We start from the raw sequence: 6,133 nt of genomic DNA, 5'->3' as shown, positions 1-6,133 counted from the left end.
AATAATAATAATAATAATAATAATAACAATAATAATAATGGATTCTGCCAGTTATGAGCAAACGTCATTCTTCATGATTGGGAAGTCAAAATCAGGAAGTGCAAGTTGATTATCTAATCTAAAGTTGACAATTTAAGTAAAGAAAAACAGTTATCAGCTACGCATTTCGGGAGGACCATCTCCCTTCCTCAGGTTGTCATGGAATGGGAAACGATGCTGGCAACATCTTTTTAAATGACAATGCTGTCTCGTGGGTAGGGCTGCCAAATTTACATTGGCTGCCTATGGGTATGTGGGTGGAGTATGTAATGATGCTGTAAGGTGGTGAATTCTCATTGGCTGTTACGCTCCCCAGGAGGGATTGGCTCTCAGCCAACCTGTCTCCCCTCTCATCTAAAGGTTGTGGGCTGTCATCTTGTTCTGCGGTGACTAAGCTCTGATTAGCAGAAGCACTCGCTGGGCTGGAATTGGTGCTAGGCGAGCTGCTTGGCCGCTGATTAGAGTGGTGTATGTTCGGGATGTTTTGTTCAATATTTATTCTCTAGATATGATTCCTGCGGCATGAGAGGAGCAAGAACTTTTCTTAGGTTGTGTTTGGGGATGGTTTTCTCTCTGCATGAGGAGAGCTTCAAGAATACTAAGTCTTCTACTGTCAGGAGCACGGCCGATGATCTTGGTACTCTTGACGATCTCCTCATGTTTGATATGGTGATTATGCACTAGGAAGGCATGAGCTCTTAAAGCCCCTTTCTGGATATGGCAGGACAGTTTCGCATAGTGGTCATTCCTATGTATCCTAAAACTGGGCACATTTGACTGCCTAAGGAAGTCCTGAGTCGGTGGAGCTGGGTTGTTCCTCATAATGAGGGACCTTGTCTTGACCGTCTGGTAGTAGACTGTAAACTTGATCTTGATGGTCACATCTACAGGGGAAATGTGGTTGCTGACGATGTCCCTCACTGCTTTTTCATACTTTTGGTTCTCTGTATGCATGTACCCCTTGTAGTATAAGTTGATGGTGGTGGTGTTGTCCTTAGTTTGCTGGTCACCCTGGTACCAAGTGTCCAATGCTAGCTTGACCTTGTGGTTTACTTGCTTATCAGAATAATCATCATTTACAAGGACCTGTGTGATGCGATCAAGTTCTTCATGCATGTCGGCCCAGGAGGAGCAATGGGTGAGGGCCCTGCAGATGTACGCCTTGATTGCAGAGGCCTTATAACTGACAAAACATTCACTTTCTCCATTAAGGCATAATCCATGGCTGGTGGGCTTGGTGCAGACACGTGTGCTGTAACCTGAAGAACTCGGGAGATAAGGACATCCAAAATGGGCAGTCAACCATTGCTGCTATGCTCCACTGTGAACCTGAGGGAACTATACTTCTCAAATGTCTTGTGGAGAGTCTCAATATCCTGGGTGGACAGTGGCGTAGCCAGGGGCGTCTCAGAGGGGGGGGGGGGGGGCAAGCATGGGGAAAGGTTATATTTGAAGGGGCAGCCATATGCAAGGCCCAAAGGGCCGAATCCCTGCAGTAGGGGGTCTGTAAGCCAGCAGTTCTGAGACTGGGCTTGTAAAATTGGTTGTAGTATGATGAACTGTTTTAATAAGAATAACCACTTCCAATCAAGACTATTTATTTGAATAGATTACGAAATTGGATAGTGGAGTTGAGAGTATAAGATTTGTTACCTAACACATTCGCATTCCTCCACTATTAATTTTGTCTTCCAAGCATCACTAGCAGTAACATATCCACATAATTTGCAATAGGATTTAAGTTTCAATTGTACAATTTTCAGAAGCACTGTTTTACATGTATTTTTTCCCTATGACCATATCCAAATTTACTGTTTTTATTTAATTAGTAACAAATAAGTGTAAATTATTGTATGATTTCTGACTCCATCTAGTGTGTATTAAATAACACATGTAGATATCAGTGTTGAGAGCTCTGTATAACTTACAGACTTTGATCGCATAATACAGATGTACAATCATTTCAGTAGAGATATTAAAACAAGCGACATAAAAACTTTAAATTCTTGGGGAGGGGTGGGGTGGCAAGAAGACTCCTCTCAGGGTGGCAAGATTTTCCCCAGCTGGGCCAATTGCCACCCCTTGCCCCCCCTTGGCTATGCCGTTGCGTTGGAGGGAGCCTTGATGAAGGTGTCATCGATGTGCCTCACATACACATCAGGTAGATGTATGTATGAGAAGACCCTCTCTTTGACAACTCCCATGTAGAAATTGGTGAAGAGCACACCAATGGAAGAGCCCATCGCCACACCATCCTTCTGTATGAACGTGTGGCCCCTGCAGGTGGTGAAAGGGGCCTTCCTAGTACATATTTCAAGGAGGGTGCGGAGGACTTTTTCTGGGATGTTCAGAGTCACTGGTGTCCCTGTAGACTCTCTCCAAAATCAGGTCAACAGTCTCTCTAACAGGAACGTTGGTGAAGAGGGATTCTACGTCCAGAGAAGTGAAGGTGCCAGTGCTGGGAGAACTCTTCAGGTTGCACAGGAATTCAGTGGATGAGGCGACACTATACCTGTTAGAGACTTAAGGGTAAGGATTCTATTCGGTTTCTTCACCAGGTGGTAAGTGGGCGTTGGGCACTGGCTAATGATAGGCCTGATTGGGTTGCTACTCTTGTGGGTCTTGATATTGCTATATAAGTAACAAGGGGCAAAATCTTTGGTAATGGTGTGGATGTGGACGGTGTTAGTGGCAGCGATGATGATCTCAACTGTCATGTTAACTTTCCTTTTTATCTCTTTGATTGGATTGTTCGAGAGTTTTTCAAATTTTGAAGTGTCTGTCGATATCAAGTCGAGCTTACAATGGTACTCTTCTCTGTCAATAAAGACAAAGGCAGCAGTCTTTGTCTGCTCTTCGAACAGTCTCTTGGGCTTATTTATTCAGCTCCTTAGCTACCTTTTCATGTCACTAGAGACAATACCACTAGTGTAGCATCCACATTCGGTGAGGGCTTTGTCTAGGAGCAGGGGTTGGAGGTCGTCAGTAGTTTTTAAGGTGCCCTTTTCTTGGTAGCAGAGGACGGAATCGATCAGGAGTTTGATTTCCAGCCTCTTGTCCATGGGCTTAGGGCACGAGATGTAATGGCAGTTAAGGTCAAGAATTTTGTCCTTGGCAGGAGTAGGGGTGTAGGAAGGAATGTTGATATATTCCTGTTTCTGCTCAGAGATACGGCACTTAACCCCACTGATATTTCCCTGTTTTTGGTGAATAGTCCGCATCATCTTGGTCCAATCTTGATCCCTCGTGGTGTGGAGAGCCTGGCAGATGATCTCTAGATAAGTCAAGCTATTGTAGGCCAGATGGATGGCCTCATCTTATTGGTCATCTTCGTTGGGGTCCCTATCAGTATCATTGCTCAGCAAGCGAAGAACAAGATGGCGGCCCATTACCTTTAGACGAGCGGGGAGACAAGTTGACTGAGAACCATTCCCTCCCGGGGAGCGTTTCAGCCAATGAGAATTCACCACCTCGCGTATGTCATTACTTGCTCCGCCCACATACCCGGAGGCAGCCAATGTAAATTCGGCAGCCCTACCCACGAGACAGCATTGCCATTTAGAAGGATGTTGCCAGCATCGTTTCCCATTCCACGACAGCCTGAGGAAGGGAGATGGTCCTCGCAAAATGCATAGGTGTTAACTGGATTTCTTTACCTAAATTGTCAACTTTGGATTAAATAATCGACTTACACTTCCTGATTTCGACTTCCCAACCATGAAGAATGATGATAGCTCAATTACTGGCAGAACACAGTAATGCAGAAAAGAAGACTATTTGAGTTTTTGGGAAAATAGACTGTACAATTAATGCTACTGAGGCAGCCATTGTTTTCAATCAAACTTGCCTTAAAGAGGGTCTTCTACCGAAATAATAATAATGATAGTAATAATAGTAACAACAACAACAACAATAATAATAATAATAATAATAATAATAACAATAATGATAATAATAATAAAGAATTTCAGTTACTTCTGATCTATTCTAAGCCAGGAAAAAAAGATTTAGAGCTAAGGTTAAAAGGGTAATTACAGGCTGGCACCACAAGAATCCATGCGTTACAGAAGGTAAGAAAATTTAAAACAAATAGGAGAAAAAACATGCCTGAGGGACAGGAGGGTTATTGCGGCAGTTGTGTTTTGCAAAATAATGCAAACTGGGCTAAAAATAAAGATATATTATACAATAGTACAGAATATCAGTAATGAAGTAAGGAAAAAAGTAATGAGGAAATAAAAACTTCAAATAATGGAAATGAGAATGTTGAAGGGTGATTTTAGGCAATTTGTAACATTAAAGGCTGAAAAATTTATAGACTATAACTACCAGGGGGATAAAGGTTACTGACATGATAGGAGAAAGTTTGAAATGCCATGGACATGTAGTAAGTATAGGATGGGTGAGACTGAAGAAGGCATGGGTAGAGCCTTTTAGGGGTGTTAGGTCAAGATGAAGTCAAAGGATCAATTAGCAGGATAAAATGAAGAATATGTATTTGGAGAGTAATATTTTGGTTTAAGACGAAAAGCATGTCCGAAGAAAAATTAATTAACCAAACTTTTAACTGGGCTCCACTTGGCACTAGAAAAGTTGGAAGACCCAGGACTATACACATGGCTGAGAACTATGAAGCGTGAGGTAGGAGTTGATGAATGGAGAAGTATTGATTTAAAAGCTCAAGATAGAGACAACTGGTGAAATCTAACCGAGGCCCTTTGCGTCAATAGGCGTAGTAGATGATGATGTTGATGATAATACGATAAGAGGAAGTAAATACTGAGAGAATAAAGATGAAAATAGTAAGGTGAATTATGGGAATATCACTTTTTGAAAGATTGGAAAATTTTAAAATAAGATGGCAGGTGTAGTAAAGATTACAGTCACGACTAAAATGGTGTGGACACATGTTAAGGATGGATGGTGGGGAAGGAGTGAGGAGGGCTTAGGAGGAAGCTGTTAATGTGGAAAGGGGGAGAGGATTAGATGGCGAGATAAGTTGAAGGATGATATGGAGAGAAGAGGTTTGGTGGAAGAGGATGCCTTTGATCGAAGGCATTGGAGAGGGCGTATCGGGCAGATGTGCAGATGGCGGTGGGGAAGAAATGCTTGCGATTGAAATGGTTGGAGAAGACTCAAAACATGAAACACCTGAGATTAGGGGTGGCAGTGAGGATGGAGAAAAACTTCTGCTGTATAACAAGACTGGTGGCATTCGGTTTTTCTGTCGTTTGCTAATGAATGCTACCTGGTTTCTCAATTATTTATTGAATCACGATAGCCTGCTAGTTAAGAACATACACAGTATGTTGAAAGCATATTAGTAAGGTCGCAATGTCATATAGATGTGTTTGTAATGTTGTTTCTACATTAAACTAACATTTAAATGAATGCCTTTTTTTCTTACTAATAAGCAGGGTTACGTAGACCCCTTTTAACTAAGCCTTTTAATTTACTCAGCATTGGGGTACTGTATTCGTGTGGGTTTATTTCATTGTATCATATGTTTTTACCATTATCGTACACTAGCATCACCCAGTGCATTCGAGAACCCACTGGAATTAGTCTCGTTCTCTTTAGATACTGAACGTACTTTTCTTATTACAATTACTGCATCAAAAATATCTTACTTGAAGTTAGTTTATTAATAGTTAATATCTAACCCTATGTCTACTAAATTTTAGTAGGCACAAGATTATGCATATGCTAACTATGTTCTGAACTTTATAATAATTGAACAAGAGAGAAGCTTTGAATAGCAAAGCTACAATATTATTTATGAGTTAACGATGTGTCAAAAAAGTAAAAATCATATAACATCATGACAAAATAAATACATTAAAACTAATTTACACAACTGACATGTGTCTAACTTATCAATTTAACTTCTTTGTTCCTTTGTACTATGAAGAACCTAACGATATTATTGCTGTCTTATAGATTAATTTAAGATAAAAAGTACCTTTAGAAATATCTCTAGTTTGACTTTAGAAATTGTCTGGGATTGATTTTTTTCGCAATCTGTATCCCCTGTTGTTTACGGGTTTCTGATTACATATCATTGATTTTTTTTTTAATTATAAGGAACACACCC

This window comes from Palaemon carinicauda, chromosome 37 (assembly GCF_036898095.1).
Source record: "Palaemon carinicauda isolate YSFRI2023 chromosome 37, ASM3689809v2, whole genome shotgun sequence".
NCBI classification, from domain to species: domain Eukaryota; kingdom Metazoa; phylum Arthropoda; class Malacostraca; order Decapoda; family Palaemonidae; genus Palaemon; species Palaemon carinicauda.
This window is presented reverse-complemented; position numbering follows the sequence as displayed.